The sequence below is a fragment of the Salmo salar genome, chromosome ssa04 (genome assembly GCF_905237065.1).
Source record: "Salmo salar chromosome ssa04, Ssal_v3.1, whole genome shotgun sequence".
Lineage (NCBI taxonomy): Eukaryota > Metazoa > Chordata > Actinopteri > Salmoniformes > Salmonidae > Salmo > Salmo salar.
Genome location: NC_059445.1, coordinates 42,099,129 through 42,116,606, shown reverse-complemented (window position 1 = coordinate 42,116,606; position 17,478 = coordinate 42,099,129). Strand labels below are relative to the sequence as shown.

Here is a 17,478-nt window from a genome sequence, read left to right as displayed (position 1 = left end):
CTATGAATTGCTTGAACCTAACAATTCCATCTCTAAAAACAGAGTTAATATAATAACTGCCCATCCCTGCGCTCTCTCCTGCGGCAGCAGCCTTCAATAGAAGTTGTGTTTCAGCACTACTTATTAAAGAAAGGAGGATCTCACTCACAGCCTATGAGACCAAACATAGTGTATTCGGAAAGTATTCAGACCCCTTGACTTTTTCCACATTTTGTTAGGGATGCATGATATATTGGTGAACATATCGGAATCAGCCGATATAAGCTAAAAATGCCAACATCGGTATCGGTGCGATGTCTAGTTTAACGCCGATGCGAAAAACCGATGTCAAAGCTGACGTGCATACCTATATAACGTACCTACATGACCTACATGACGTAATGACGCCACGTAAAACTTTGCGTTACACGTGCAACACAGCATTCCTAACTTAGTCCACAATGTCTGCTGTGTGGATTGAGCAGTCAAAAAGTCGAGCAGTCATTTGAAAGAGTAAGAAAATTTCAGTGAGACAACTCAAAGGCGAAATCCATTAACGCCAAGATAATGGGATTCATTGCCCTTGACAATCAACCGTTCTCTGTCGTGGGTGATGGTGGCTTTCGCGACTTGTCGAGCACCGGTACACACTAACGTTACCAAGTGCGCTATTGTTCAGATGTTGCCCTTCCGGAGTTATAGAGTAATAGCGTCACACTATAGAACGCCGCTTGGGCGTCAAATAACACTATTTGACACGTTAAATAAGCTTTTAAATTTGACACATCAAATAACACAGTTATATTATAGAATGTTGTGTGTTCTGAATTTGCACGTGTACGCCAAGCTCCACCACTGCTATCAGTAGCACTGTCAAAGATGTAAAAAAAATAAAAAAGTCTGCAAAACAAGCAAACACCGGCCACGAACGATGTGTTTACAATACCGCGTTGGTAATAAAGCATAATTTGTTCGACCGCAACTTATGGGGTAGCTAGCTTTAGCTTGGTACCTAGCTAGCACCAATACAACCAGCATGAAAACAATGACCAGTAAAACCTGCAGTCATTTTCATTATTCTTAGCAATGATTTAGGAATCCTTGTGAGTAAGTATTAACTAGGTAGCCACTTGTTGTTCGCCTACTGAAATGTATCTTCAGTTCATGAAAATAAATAGCCAGCCCGCTACTTAACCCTGTCGCCCAAAGCTAACGTTATAAGCAGCCAGCTAGCTTCATCTGGCTAGTGAGGCTCGACCTTACCGGGTTGTGTTGTGAAGCTAGCCACAATAAGGATTAGGCACAATAGAGGAATTTGCGGCTTGCCTTCAAAATAAAAGTACCTATTTGAAAGTGATGCAGAAGGTTACAATTGGTGGAATCATGCCATATTTAGACTAGATAATGTTAAGCAAGGTTGGAATGTGAAGCAATGAGAAAGGGTAACAGTCTACTCAATATATTTTGAACCAATGTCCTCAGAGTTACCAGACTCGAAAATCCACGCAGTATTGTTTTTCTTCGGGAAGTGTTCAATACACATAGGTTGACAATAAATGTGGCTCAATTCACAGTTTCAGAGTCCCACAATAAGAGGTACGATGGCAAATGTTCTCTGGGTGTCACAGAGTAGACTGATACCCCATGTCATTGATCCACAATTCATAGGTAAGGTGGTACAGTGAAATAAGTATGCCCCCAATGCAATTCTAAAGTAGAATACATAGTGTGATTTCAACATATGTCAAATTAACAAAATTGTATTTTGTTGATTTGATATAACATTCCAACCTCGTTTAGAACGATCTATTCAATTACGGCATAATTCTACTATTTGTATTCATTTGCATCACTGTCAATGACATACTTTTACTTTGAAGGCTAACCGCAAAGTCCACTATTGTGGCTATTCCTTATTGTGGCTAGCTTCACATAGATGGGTCCGACCACCATTAGTCAAATAAAAACTGTCTTATAAATTAGGGTTATTTTACATGATGACACCAAGCTATATAGTTAGCTAACGGCAGGTAGCCATAGTGGTTAGACCATTGGCCTAGTAACCGAAAGGTTGCGAGATCGAATCCCCGAGCTGACAAGGTAAAAATTTGTCGTTCTGCCCCTGAACAAGGCAGTTTACCAACTGTTCCTAGGCCGTCATTGTAAATAATAATTTGTTCTCAACTGACTTGCCTAGTTAAATAAAATAATTAAAAATAGCTACTGAAACATTACATTGTTTTGCTATGTTTTTGGGGAAGAACATTGTTTGCATCCATGAGTTAGCTAGCATTTTTTAATGACCAGCACTGTAGGTGCGCGAGACAACTTTACCAGCATCATAGCTTACGTGTCGATGAGTCGTTGTGACATATGAAATACAAGCGATAGTGCAATCATTGTGTAATAACTATGTAAATAAATGTATGAACGCGTTAAGGTGACGTGTGACTTGCAATCGTATTCAGGTCCTGATTGGTCAACAAGCTTATTTGACACGTCAAATAGTGTTATTTGACATGCATCTTTTTTGACATGAAAAGACCCAAACGGCATTCCATAGAAATCCTGGTTGAGAATGAAACGACTGAACAACTGTACAATGAAACAGCACAGCAAGTGACAGAAATAGGTTTTCATGATGTTTTACAAGTAATGGGGACATACGTAAATGCCAACAAAATAACTTTTTGGTCAGTGTGGTGTGTGTGACCTTTATTTAACTAGGCAAGTCAGTTAAGAACAAATTCTTATTTACAATGACGGCCTACCCCGGCCAAACCCAGACGACGCTGGGCCAATTGTGTGCCGCCCTATGGGACTCCCAATCACGGCCGGATGTGATACAGCCTGGATTGGAACCAAGGACTGCAGTGCCTTAGACCGCTGCGTCGATGTGTTTGTGTCATCTAAACTCAGCAAAAAAAGAAACGCCCTCTCACTATCAACTGCGTTGATTTTCAGCAAACTTGACATGTGTAAATATTTGTATGACCATAACAATAATCAACAACTGAGACATAAACTGAACAAGTTCCACAGACATGTGACTAACAGATATGGAATAATGTGTCCCTGAACAAAGGGGGGGGGTCAAAAAAGTTAATGCAGCTGGTGGCCACACCAGATACTAAGTACTGCAGTGCATCTCCTCCTCATGGACTGCACCAGATTTGCCAGTTCTTGCTGTGAGATGTTACCCCACTCTTCCACCAAGGCACCTGCAAGCTCCCGGACATTTCTGGGGGGGGGAATGGACCTAGTCCTCACCCTCCGATCCAACAGGTCCCAGACATGCTCAATGGGACAGAGATCCGGGCTCTTCGCTGGCCATAGCAGAATACTGACATTCCTGTCTTGCAGGAAATCACACACAGAATGAGCAGTATGGCTGGTGGCATTGTCATGCTGGAGGGTCATGTCAGGATAAGCCTGCAGGAAGGGTACCACATGAGGGAGGAGGATGTCTTCCCTGTAACACACAGCATTGAGATTGCCTGCAATGACAACAAGCTCAGTCCAATAATGCTGTGACACACCGCCCCAGACCATGACGGAACCTTCACCTCCAAATCAATCCCACTCCAGAATACAGGCCTCGGTGTAACGCTTATTCCTTTGACGTTAAACGCGAATCCAACCATCACCCCTGGTGAGACAAAACCGCGACTCGTCAGTGAAGAGCACTTTGAAAGTACTGTCTGGTCCAGCGACGGTGGGTTTGTGCCCATAGGCAACGTTGTTGATGTCTGGTGAGGACCTGCCTTACAACAGGCCTACAAGCCCTCAGTCCAGCCTCTCTCAGCCTATTGCGGACAGTCTGAGCACTGATGGAGGGATTGTGCATTCCTGGTGTAACTCGGCCGACAGTTGTTGTTCCATCCTGTACTTGTCCCACAGGTGTGACGTTCAGATGTACCAATCCTGTGCAGGTGTTGTTACACGTGGTCTGCCACTGCGAGGACCATCAGCTGTCCATTCTGTCTCCCTGTCTTATGCATCTCACAGTACGGACATTGCAATTTATTGCCCTGGCCACATCTGCAGTCGACATGTCTCCTTGCAGCATGCCTAAGGCACATTCACGCAGATGAGCAGGGACCCTGGGCATCTTCCTTTTGGTGTTTTCCAGAGTCAGTATAAAGGCCTCTTCAGTGTCCTAAGTTTTCATAACTGTGACCTTAATTGCCTACCGTCTGTAAACTGTTAGTGTCTTAATGAACATGCACCTGTGGAACGGTCGTTAAATGTTTATGGTTCATTCAACAACCATGGGAAACAGTGTTTAAACCCTTTACAATGAAGATATTTGGATTTTTACGAATTATCTTTGAAAGACAGGGTCCTGAAAAAGGGTTGAGTTTATTTAACTGTACTAGAATGCTTAAAAGGCAGCAAAAGAAATGTTGGCAAATAAAAATGTAATATTGGTGCATCTCGATAATTACAGCCTTATTCTAAAATGGATGAAATTGTTTTTTCCCCCCTCATCAATCTACACACAATAACCCATAACGCCAAAGCAAAAACAGATTGATACATTTTTGCACATAAAAAAAAAAAAAAACATTTAAATAAGTATTCAGACTCTTTACTTCGCTCTGTTGAAGCACCTTTGGCAGTGATTACAGCCTCGAGTCTTGGGTATGACGCTAACCCTTATTTTACCAGGTATGTTGACTGAGAACACATTCTCATTTACAGCAACGACCTGGGGAATACTTACAGGGGAGAGGAGGGGGGATGAATGAGCCAATTGTAAACTGGGGATGATTAGGTGACCGTGATGGCATGAGGGCCAGATTGGGAATTTAGCCAGTCCAACGGGATTAACACCCCTACTCTTACAATACACACCTGCATCTGGGGACTCTCTCCCATTCTTCTGACAGTGCTTGAGAGGATCTGCAGAGGTTGCATGGGGAGCATTGCTGTACAGCTATTTTCTGGTCTCTCCACAGATGTTCGATCGGGTTCAAGTCCAGGCTCTGGCTGCGCCACTCAAGGACATTCAGAAACTTGTCCCGAAGCCACTCCTGTGTTGTCTTGGCTGTGTGCTTAGGGTCGTTGTCCTGTTGGAAGGTGAAGCTTCAACCCAGGCTGAGGTCCTGAGCGTTCTGGAGCAGGTTTTCATCAAGGATCTCTGTATTTTGCTCTGTTCATCTTTGCCTCGATCCTGACTAGACTCCCAGTCCCTGCCGCTGAAAAACATCCCCACAGCATGATGCTGCCACCAACATGCTTCACTGTAGGGATGTTGCCAGGTTTCCTCCAGATGTGACACTTGGCATTCAGGCCAAAGAGTTCAATCTTGGTTTCATCAGAACAGAGAATCCATTTTCTCAAGGTCCGAGAGTCTTTTAGGTGCCTCCAAGTGGGCTGTCATGTGCCTTTTATTGGGGAGTGGCTTCTGTCTGGCCACTTAACCATAAAGACCTGATTGGTGGAGTGCTGCAGAGATGGTTGTCCTTCTGGAAGGTTCTCCAATCTCCACAGAGGAATTCTGTCAGAGTGACCATTAGGTTCTTGGTCACCTCCCTGACTAAGGCCCTTCTCCCCCGATTGTTCAGTTTGGCCGGGAGCCCAGCTCTAGGAAGTGTCTTGGTGGTTCCAAAATTCTTCCGTTGAAGAATGATGGAGGAAACTGTTCTTGAGGACCTTCAATGCTGCAGAAATGTTTTGGTACGCTTGTTTAACACTTTTTTCGTTACAACATGATTCCATGTGTTATTTCACACTTTTGATGTCTTCACTATTATTCTACAATGTAGAAAATTGGAGTGTGTAGGTATTTGTTGACGAAATTCGTGCTAATGTTGGGTTTGGCGCTGGCGCCCAAAAGACTCCCATTCACTCCTTGAAGGAGAGTTCTCATTGTCCTAGAATCACCCATGACATGGGCAACGTTTCCCCATCTCCTCAAAAGTATATCCGCCGTTGCGAATGACTCCACTTGGAGGCAAATCGATCTGCAGGTTGAACATGGTAAGATTGCAGACTACTAAATTGATAGTGCAGTTTGTTAGGCAAGTTTACAGCTAACTAGCTATGTTACATGCTGATATTGTCTTTGGTATTGTGTATAGCTACGTTTGCTAGCTAGCCAGCCAGCCAGCCCACCCAGAGAGAGAGCATTGCGAATTTTGTATTAGACTTGAGCTGCAACAGACTTTCCCCAAAATATTGTTCTCACATATTAATGTTATTTAAACACTGTATATTAAAAAGGAATGAGTGGTTTTGGGTGGATTTTTCCTTCAAGATCAAGGTCCGAATATGCAGAGATAGAAAATAGCATAAAAAAAGGGAATTAGGTTCCATTTATGCACGCTTAACTTGGGTCGGATTCCCCCCCTAGATTTGTTAACAGAATTTCAAATTTTAATCAAACAGAATTTCTGCTATAGAATTGGCTGTAGTTCAATAACCAAAAGCATTGTTTTCCATTAGCGCCAGCAGTTGGCTAATCAGCCGGTTAGACTCATTTTTATCCGCCTACTTGTTCCACTTAATATTAACTAGGTTACTTTTAAATTTAAAAAAAAAAGTGTCAATTCGCTAGTCCGTCGAGCCCTCTTCCGTTAGAATGAATGATATGCATCTTCTAGAGCCCGCATCCCAGGCGCAGTGGATGGTTGCAGTCAAATTTCTTTTTGCAAACTCTACAATGACAGGTGCACTACAAATAAACAGCTAAATAACGGTCTCTTGCTAGGTGCGCACTTGAATTAAATGGTAATTACACCACAAAATGAACATTTCTCAGATTTTTTCCAGACCTCATGTGGTCTCCTAAGCATAAGCATGGACCTAGAAAAACAACAAGATTGGATGATTCATTTTAAAAATTAATTGAATTTGGGAAAGAACAAAATGGAATCAGGCAAAAATTAAAGGATTTTATAGGGCCCTACCTAACAATACTTTTTCATTAATTGGGGCTATGTAAAATCCGAAAGATAACACTTAAGACTGATATAACCCTTATATTGTTTCAATATAACCTTTCATTTCTTTTCCATGATAATGTGAGCTATTTACTTCATTTTTCTGTTTTAATCAAATAAAAAATGTGAACAAACATCAGCGGCAATTCATATTGTGTAGTAAAACTGTAAATATGACTTTAATCTCAAGAGAAGACAGGTTAAATGTAAAAAGGTCCCTTAAAAAACAGCCCTGGGCCCATATCCACAAAGTGTCTCAAAATAGGAGTGCTGATCTAGGATCAGTTTGATATTTTAGATCATAATGAATACGATTATATGGACAGATGTGGACCTGATCCTAGTCCAGCACTCCTAAGCTGAGATGCTTTATGGATCGGGCCCAGATAATATAGGCCAAGACGATATCCAAAATGTTCAGTCATTTAAAATTGTAAAGGCATGTCTTTCTAGACAAAACAACACATTTTTCCAACCTGGGAGGTAAACAAGATAATTATTCAATCATTTCGCTGTGTATTTCAGATGGAATCAAGTCATTAGAATGTTCCAGAGGCCACCAAAATAGAGTGCATTTTCTGTTTGGCTGGCTACTCCATGTACTTGTGGAAAACACTGCTAAATAGATTTACTTCAAATTTAAAAAGGTGTCATGTCATAGCTGACACCCCATTGTTTCAGCCAAATCGGTGAATCTTAATTCAGAGCAGATGGTTGAGTTTTTGGAAAACGTGGTCACATCAACTGAGGTAGATTTTCCCAAAATTCAGTTACCAAGCTTTGCATCGGTTTATTTAAAATGTTCAGTGTAAATTGTTACAGGGCTCTACGCTTACCTTTTTTTTTTTAAACAAGGAACACGTGCGCCTAAGTTGAAAAAATGTTGGCGCACACAAAATAGAGGTATTAATGCTAGAATCCTTAAAAATGGTCGCACTGTAGAGACCCGAGTTAAAAGTAGTCATTGTGCATAGTTCTATGGTTTGTTACACTTTGAAATCAAGTTTTTTTTGATTGGCATACATTTTAAGTGAAAAACCTGAGTCCGTTAACGTGGAATTGCCCAGAGGACAATTTATTGAAGCACTCACTATAAAACAGCCCAGCAATTCAAATACTCCATACAAAACCCAGACAATGAGGAGATCACTCTGTCCTCAAGTATCTTACGCATGCAGGTAGACCATGGCATTCATTTTGGTCCATCTCAATGTTTCAATTAGCTGTGTGGACTAATGACAACACATTGGAACTTTCATATTCAACCTTGTAAAAGAAAATGTTTTTTTTTTTTTTAAGTGAATATTGAGATGTCATAACATTAATCTCCATTGGGCAGATCAAATGATTCCTGCTGAAGAGGCTGAGAGCAATACTGAAATATGTTGTACAACCACCAAAAAAAAAGAATGGGCAGAAACAGAAAGATTAAAAAAACTGAAGGCTATGTGCCTTTTATCTCAATGGCAGAATAAAGTTTAAATGAGTTGTTGCATCAGGACCTGCACATCTGATAAGAACAATAACACTGTTAGTGATAATGGCATGACTTAGCTTAACTGACATGGATGACTGCAGCACAATGATCACTGAGTGGCCGGAGTTGAAACAAGCTTGTATGGGAGGGATTCTGAGCATCAGCACTATGGGGGGCCCCACAGTCGCATTCCCCAGCCTCCAGAACTTGCGCTCTCCAACCATCCATCCATTCCTCATCCACCTAGGATAGACAACTGAGGACACTCGCTAACCCGTCCAATAGTCTATCCATAGATTTGAAGTAGTCTATACTAGAGGCCGACCGATTATGCTTTTTCAACGCCGATACCGATTATTGGGAGGACCAACAACAAAAAAAGCCGATAGGAATATATAAAATCGGTAATGACAATTACAACAATACTGAATGAACACTTATTTTAACTTAATATAATACATAAATAAAATCAATTTAGTCTCAAATAATGAAACTTTCAATTTGGTTTAAATAATGCAAAAACACAGTGGAGAAGAAAGTAAAAGTGCAATATGTGCCACGTAAAAAAGCTAACGTTTAAGTTCCTTGCTCAGAACATGAGAACATATGAAAGCTGGTGGTTCCTTTTAACATGAGTCTTCAATATTCCCAGGTAAGAAGTTTTAGGTTGTAGTTATTATAGGAATCTCTCTATACCATTTGCATTTCATATACCTTTGACTATTGGATGTTTTTATAGGCACTATAGTATTGCCAGCCTAATCTCGGGAGTTGAAAGGCTTGAAGTCATAAACAGCGCTGTGCTTCAAGCATTGCGAAGAGCTGCTGGCAAACACAGGAAAGTGCTGTTTGGATGAATACTTACGAGCCTGCTGCTGCCTACCACCACTCAGTCAGACTGCTCTATCAAATATCCAATCATAGACTTAATTATAATAACACAGAAATACGAGCCTTAGGTCATTAATATGGTCAAATCCGGAAACTATCATTTCAAAAACAAAACGTTTATTTTTTCAGTGTAATACGGAACCGTTCCGTATTTTATCGAACGGGTGGCAACCCTAAGTCTAAATATTGCTGTTACATTGCACAACCTTCAATGTTATGTCAATTACGTAAAATTAATTACGGTCTTTGTTAGGAAGAAATGGTCTTCACACAGTTCGCAACGAGCCAGGCGGCTCAAACTACTGCATATACCCTGACTCTGCTTGCACTGAACGCAAGAGAAGTGACAATTTCCCTAGTTAATATTGCCTGCTAACATGAATTTCTTTTAACTAAATATGCTGATTTAAAAAATATATACTTGTGTATTGATTTTAAGAAAGGCATTGATGTTTATGGTTAGGTCCATTGGTGCAACGATTGTACTTTTTTTTGTGAATGCGCTTTTGTTAAATCATCACCCATTTGGCGAAGTAGGCTGTGATTCGATGATAAATTAACAGGCACCACATTGATTATATGCAACGCAGGACAAGCTAGTTAAACTAGTAATATCAACCATGTGTCGTTAACTAGCATTATGTTAAGATTGATTGTTTTTTTATAAAGATAAGTTTAATGCTAGCTAGCAACTTACCTTGGCTCCTTGCTGCACTCGCGTAACAGGTGGTCAGCCTGCCACACAGTCTCCTCGTGGATTGCAATGTAGTCGGCCATGCCGATTAATAGGTCAACCTTTCGTCAATACCCCTCTCAACAGCATATACTGTACATGTAAAGGATAAACAGGTTCCCAACAGCATGACTAATAGCCTACGTCCAAGGCGGTAATACATTCAAACATGCAAATAAAATAATCAGCAATTTGGCTGATGCACCATGCCAACGTCTACATTTCACAAATCCTGTTGATTAACACACCAGTACACCAATGGCTGGACTACATCCATCTAGAGCTCGCAATACTGTACTCATAAAAATGTTAGTGGAAAACAGTGGGTCTGTCTAGGCTGGGGGAGCCCAAGGGTGGGTATGGTTTTGAAAGATATAAGACAGCTTTGCGATAGGATCGTTTTTGTCATTGGCCCAGAAAAGGTTCTCCGTAAGTGGTCATTCAGTCATAATCAGTGGCGATTTTACCATGTAAATCTTGATGGGGCAAACGTAACAATTTCTTCAGATGCATGCCAGCAAAGCCACTACACAACACCAAACAATACATTAATTGAACTATAATGGTGGCAAACGGTGCCCACATAAAGCTGTCCCAACATCAGAGCTTTGTTTTCAGCACCATAGAGTGAATCCTTACCACTGCTACACCTGGCTATCAGTGGAGCCTTGTCTGGCAGCGAAACAGTTCATTCAGCCTCATTTACTGCCTTTTTAAAAACCATAGCTGACTTGCTTAAATAACTATGGCTTCTACTGAATTCCTTGTGGATTTGTGTAACTCGATAAAAACCGCATCCTTCAATAATAACGATTGCTGACATGAGAAGCACAAACTACGACATAAGGGAACGATGAGGGGATCTGAGGCAAGCAGTAATTTCGAATAAGACATTAATGAGCGAGCTAAGACGGACGTAGTCAATATAACTATTTGTTCAGCACTTTGAAATGTACAGCGACAGAATTCAGAACATTTGCGGATTCTTACAGTATTCTCCCTGTACACCAAGTTAGAAACGTATGATAAATAACTGGGGCATATAAGGAGACAATGAAAGCTTTTACAATATTCAATGATTACATTAATCCAAGACTGCCTACAGGCTACATGTGCACCACCAAGTCAGAATAGAAGGCAAAATTAAGAGGTGCAAATAGACCAAATTATCAGGGTGAGGCACATGGGCTACTAACAGCTTACTACACAACAGACACTTAGTATTACTTAGCAACAGTATACATAGATCCCTGGCATATTACGTCATTTATACAGCAGCATACAAGACATAAGCCTATTTCAGCACTGTTATACTTGAACAGGAAGGTGGCATGGCGGTTCTTCTTGTGTGCAAACTTTGTCATCAAAGTCTGGCATTCTATGGATTTATGGTGCTTTCAAGACAACTGGGAACTCAGAAAAAAACTAAGTCGAATCATGACGTCAGCAATCGTCAGGTCGGAAAGTCAGAGCTCTAGAAAGAGGCCAGAGTTCCTGACTTGGAATTCTGAGTTGGATGACCGTTCAAAATGTATTTTCCCCAGTCGGAGCTCATTTTTCCCCTTAGTTCCCAGTTGTCTTGAACGCACCGAAGTCGGAGATTTCCCAGTTCTGAGTTCTCAGTTGTTTTGAACCCAGCAGAAGTCATGCTGGATTGACAGCATGGCCAATGTATTCAACATTTTCTGGCCCATGGTGTGTGAGTGTGAATGTTTATCCTTTTAAGCTTGGAAAATAGACCCTTTCAGACAGACATTTTAAATCCTTAAACCCAGACTTGGACCAAACACCCTCCACCGAATAGCAAGCAGGGAAAGCAAAATAGTGATTGCAGTTAACCACTGATTCCTTCCAAACCACTCATTGGTGAATTTGCGATTTCCAACTTGTTGCGTAATGCTTATGTCCAATGGCCGATGCGCACCGATACATTTAATCTATAATTTCCTCTTAAAATTGTCACTCCCGAGTGGTGCAGCGGTCTAAGGCACTGCATCTCAGTGCAAGTGACGTCACTACAGTCCCTGGTTCTAATCCAGGCTGGATCACATCCAGCCGTGATCGGGAGTCCCATGGGGTGGAGCACAATTGGCCCAGCGTCTGGGTTTGGCCGGGGTAGGCTGTCATTGTAAATAAGAATTTGTTTTTAACTGACTTGCTTAGTTAAATAAAGGTTAAATCAAAATATATTCATATGAAGGATTGAAAAGGATTTGCCAGTAGATTGTCAATGTTATTCATGATGATGACTGCTTGTCTAGCTAGCTAGGATTTTGAAAGTATGATGTTGACATGATCAGTCCAATCAAAGCTACGGTAGATAAGGTGATTTGACATCATTTGAGCCTTCTTGAATGGGCACTTCTAATATAAATCTATGGCAACAACCAACGGGGCTTGAACTGCCTAGCTCTCCCTGAAGATTCTGCAGTGACATAGTGTCCCCATGAATGACAGAACACTGAGCCAAACACAGTGCAACAAGAGAAAACTACCAACGCCTATGCTCTGTGCTTTCGCTGGCTGCCCCTCCACCACAGAAAGCGCTGAGCTGAAACGCCTGCATTTTGCAGCTGCCTTACTCAAGAGACCATTTATTAACTGAAGGATTTTTATTTTATTACATTTTTTGCAAACTGATATGTAACACCAATTAATGCCAAAATGACATGCAAAAATAGGCCAGTTATAATATAGTACCAGTCAAAGTTCCGACACCTACTCATTGAAGGTTTTTTGTACTATTTTCCACATTGTAGAATAATAGTGAAGACATCAAAAATATGAAATAACACATATGGAATCATGTAGTAACCAAAAAAGTGATAAATCAAAATACATTTTATATTTGAGATTCTTCAAAGTAGCCACCCTTTGCCTTGATGACAGCTTTGCACACTCTTGGCGTTCTCTCAACCAGCTTCATGAGGTAGTCAGTCACCTGGAATGTATTTCAATGAACAGGTGTGCCTTGTTAAAAAGTTAATTTGTGGTATTTCTTTCCTACTTAATGCTTTTGAGCCAATCAGTTGTGGTGTGACAAGGTAGGGGTAGTATACAGAAGATAGCCCTATTTGGTAAAAGACCAAGTCCATATTATTGCAAGAACAGCTCAGCAAATAGTAATGACAGTCCATCATTACTTTAAGACAGGAAGGTCAGTCAATTCAGAAAATGTAAAGAACTTTAAAAGGTTCTTCAAGTGCAGTTGCAAAAACCATCAAGTGCTATGATGAAACTGTCTCTCATGAGGACCGCCACAGGAGAGGTAGACCCAGAGTTACCTCTGCTGCAGAGGATAAGTTCAATAGAGTTACCAGCCTCAAAAATTGCAGCCCAAATAAATGCTTCACAGAGTTCAAGTAACAGACACATCTCAACATCAACTGTTCAGAGGAGACTGCGTGAATCAGGCCTTCATGGTCAAATTGCTGCAAAGAAACCACTACTAAAGGACACCAATAAGAAGAAGAGACTTGCTTGGGCCAAGAAACACGATCAATGGACATTAGACTGGTGGAAATCTGTCCTTAAGTCTGATTAATCCAAATTAGATTTTTCATTTCAACCGCTGTGTCTTTGTGAGAGGCAGAGTAGGTGAACGGATGTCCTCCGCATGTATAGTTCCCACCGTGAAGCATGGAGGTGGTGTGATGGTGCTTTGCTGGTGACACCGTTTGTGATTTATTTAGAATTCAAGGCACACAACCAGCATGGCCACCACAGCATTCTGCAGTGATACACCATCCCATCTGGTTTGCGCTTAGTGGGACTATCATTTGTTTTTCAACAGGACAATGACACAACACACTTCCAGGCTGTGTAAGGGCTATTTGACCAGGGAGTAGATTGATGGGGTGCTGCATCAGATGACTTGGCCTCCACAATCACCCAACCTCAATCCAATTGAGATGGTTTGGGATGAGTTGTAACGCAGAGTGAAGGAAAAGCAGCCAACAAGTGCTCAGCATGAGGGAACTCCTTCAAGACTGTTGGAAAAGCATTCCAGGTGAAGCTGGTTGAGAGAATGCCAAGAGTGTGCAAAGCTGTCATTAAGGCAAAGGGTGGCTACTTTGAAGAAACTCAAATAACACTTTTTTGGTTACTACATGATTCCATATGTGTTATCTCATCGTTTTGATGTCGTAACTATTATTCTACAATGTAGAAAATAGTAAAAATAAATAGAAACCCTTGAATGAGTAGGTGTGTCCAAAGTTTTGACTGGTACTTATACTGTATATACACACCACCATTCAAAAGTTTGCAGTCACTTAGAAATGTCCTTGTTTTTGAAAGAAAACCATATTTTTTGTCTATTAAAATATCAAATTGATCAGAAGTACAGGGTAGACATTGCTAATGTTGTAAATGACTATTGTAGCTGGAAATGGCTGATTTTTAATGGAATATCAACATAAGCGTACAGAGGCCCATTATCAGCAACCATCACTCATGTGTTCCAATGGCACATTGTGTTAGCTAATCCAAGTTTAGCATTTTAAAAGGCTAATTGATCATTAGAAAACCCTTTTGCAATTATGTTAGCACAGCTGAAAACTGTTGTTCTGATTAAAGCAGCAATAAAACTGGCCTTCTTTAGACGTTGAGTATCTGGAGCATCAGCATTTGTTGGTTTGATTACAGGCTCAAAAAAGGCCAGAAACACCAGTCTCAACGTCAACAGTGAGGAGGCGACTCCAGGATGCTGACCTTCTAGGCAGAGTTGCAAAGAAAAAGCCATATCTCAGACTGGCAAATAAAAAGAAAAGATTAAGATGGGCAAAAGAACACATACACTGGACAGAGGAACTCTGCCTAGAAGGCCAGCATCCCGGAGTTGCCTCCTCACTGTTGACATTGAGACTGGTGTTTTGCAGGTACTATTTAATGAAGCTGCCAGTTAGGACTTGAGGCATCTGTTTCTCAAATTAGACACTAATGTACTTGTCCTCATGCTCAGTTGTGCACCGGGGCCTCCCACTCCCCTTTCTATTCTGGTTAGAGACAGTTTGCGCTGTTCTGTGATGGATGTAGTACACAGCGTTGTACCAGATCTTCAGTTTCTTGCCAATTTCTCACATGGAATAGCCTTCATTTCTCAGAACAAGAATAGACTGACGAGTTTCAGAAGAAAGTTCTTTGTTTCTGGACATTTTGAACCTGTAATCGAACCCACAAATGCTGATGCTCCAGATACTCAACTAGTCTAAAGAAGGCCAGTTTTATTGCTTCTTTAATCAGAACAACAGTTTTCAGCTGTGCTAACATAATTGCAAAAGGGTTCTCTAATGATCAATTAGCCTTTTAAAATGATAAACTTGGATTAGCTAACACAACGTGCCATTGGAACACAGGAGTGATGGTTGCTGATAATGGGCCTCTGTACGCTTATGTAGATATTCCATTAAAAATCAGTTGTTTCTAGGTACAAACGTCATTTAAAACATTAACAATGTCTACACTGTATTTCTGATCAATGTTATGTTATTTCAATGGACAAAGAATGTGCTTTTCTTTCAAAAACAAGGACATTGTTAAGTGACCCCAAACTTTTGAACGAGAGAGAGAGAGATATATATATATATATACACACACTAAAGGGCTCAAAACCTGCCCTGAATGACAGGTCTCCACTGGTCATAATCATACCTCAAATGGTGACTAAACCGTAGCTGACAAAACACAGGTTTAGTTTCCTACTAAATCAAATACAATGTGGTGTTTTCATCTAAGTTATCTACACTGATCCTCCTCGTACAGGCCACACAGGCTCTGTCCAGGAAGAAAGAAAAAGAAAAACACTTGAAGGAGGTGGACATCAATAAACCACTTAGCTAGCTATGCATTACAGATATGATCTTAAAACAGGCCAGGCATCTTAAAATATAACGTCTGTAGTTTATATCCAACAGGCAATTAACATTACAATGGTGAGCAAGCAGCGGATGATGCTGGCTACCTCCGTGTCCCCAGAGAAGAATGATCGTGTTGTTTCCTCGGTCTCATCATGAGACAGCGCAACAGCCAGGTTCACCCATAGCTACGATGACATATCAAAACTCCTATGAAGCTCTCCCAGCAGAACATTTACAAAACTGTGCAAACAAACATTTGATGAAGATGCATAATATCATTTCAGTCGGGTATGCATACACAATTTATTGAGAGCGAGATACCTTGCCCAACGCTAATGTCATGTTCAATGGGACTTGGGATCTAGTCACACAGCGCCTGGGTGGACAACATGGTCAGATTGGATGGCTGGCAGACTCGACAGAGAAGACGAGGGGCGCTATCAAGCTAGTAGCTAACTGGCGAACATCGACTCAAACAAAGGCAACACAGCATGGCGAGGTAGCCAATAGAATATACATGAATAGCCAAGTTGAGAGCAAATGCTTTATTCATGTACGGCTCATATTTTTTTTAGACAATGATTGATCGATTTTAAAATGACAAAGGGTACCCCCAATAACATCTTTACCTGAATATTAGAATTAGCCCACGTTTGCTAGCTAGCTGGTTCTGGTTGGTGGAGGTGATGCTGTGTTGGAGAGAGAGAGAAAAGCACGCTTACCCGTTCTCGTGGTTTATCTTCGTTGGTGGTTGGCTCTCGATATTTTTACCGCGTCACTGATCAAATATAAAACTAACATAAAGAGTATCTGGTTACTGGCATTAGTGACTTAATTCAATGCCTCTGTTTAAAATTCCAGTTGGCAGCGTATTTCTGTTAAATCCGCATCCTTGAATCAGATCTTTTCACGCTGCTTGTGCAGCACGGCGTGATACGGAACATAAGCAGACCTCTACATTTGACAGAGTAAAGGGAAAGCAATGGTGGTAGGCTACTCGCACGGATATACCAAATCGTTTATAAGTGAGCATCTGAGAGATGTCCGCAGTTTCCTAGATAACCTCCGACGGTCGTCCCCGAATTCCGTTCGTTCAACAGGGAGAAAGAAAGAATGAATGATACGGGGGCGGCGACGGGGGGGACTGAGAACGCTCAGTCAATCACATTCATACCGCGGAGACACGCAAAGCCTCCAGAGTGGTGCTGTCCCTGGTTCAGAATTCCAGCCTGATTCCAACCCAACAATTCCCGTGTATTAGTCGAAATATTGGGCTCCTTTGTGGACCCCATGCATACACGGTATCCTTTCTGCAAATGTGAACAGAGAAACGTTTTTTTTTGTGTGGGGGCGGATGAATATTGTACATCGTGTGTAATGAGTCAGGTAGGCCTATACCAGTGGCTAAATTGATCAAATTACTTATTTGAATCACGTGTTGGAACTATCCCAAAACGTGTCATTCTGACGCGTCTACATCGATATGATCCTCCTGGCAAATCGATTATTTCTTTTTTAAATCGGACCATAGGCTATTTATCGATTCTTCCATCCTCCATAGAAATAGCAACGGATCAATATAGTCTGATTACA

General features: G+C 41.2%; 1 protein-coding gene across 4 annotated transcripts in view; it reads right to left on the bottom strand.

The window, feature by feature from the left end:
- Positions 1–17,223, bottom strand: part of LOC106603118 (spectrin beta chain, non-erythrocytic 1) — a 96,985-nt gene extending 79,762 nt beyond the window's left edge. For all 4 annotated transcript variants that reach the window (XM_014196369.2, XM_014196370.2, XM_014196373.2 and 1 more), the window contains exon 1: positions 16,608–17,223. The gene's annotated coding sequence lies outside the window, so the exon portion shown is untranslated. The remainder of the gene's footprint in view (positions 1–16,607) is intronic.
- Between the last annotated feature and the right edge of the window lie 255 nt (positions 17,224–17,478).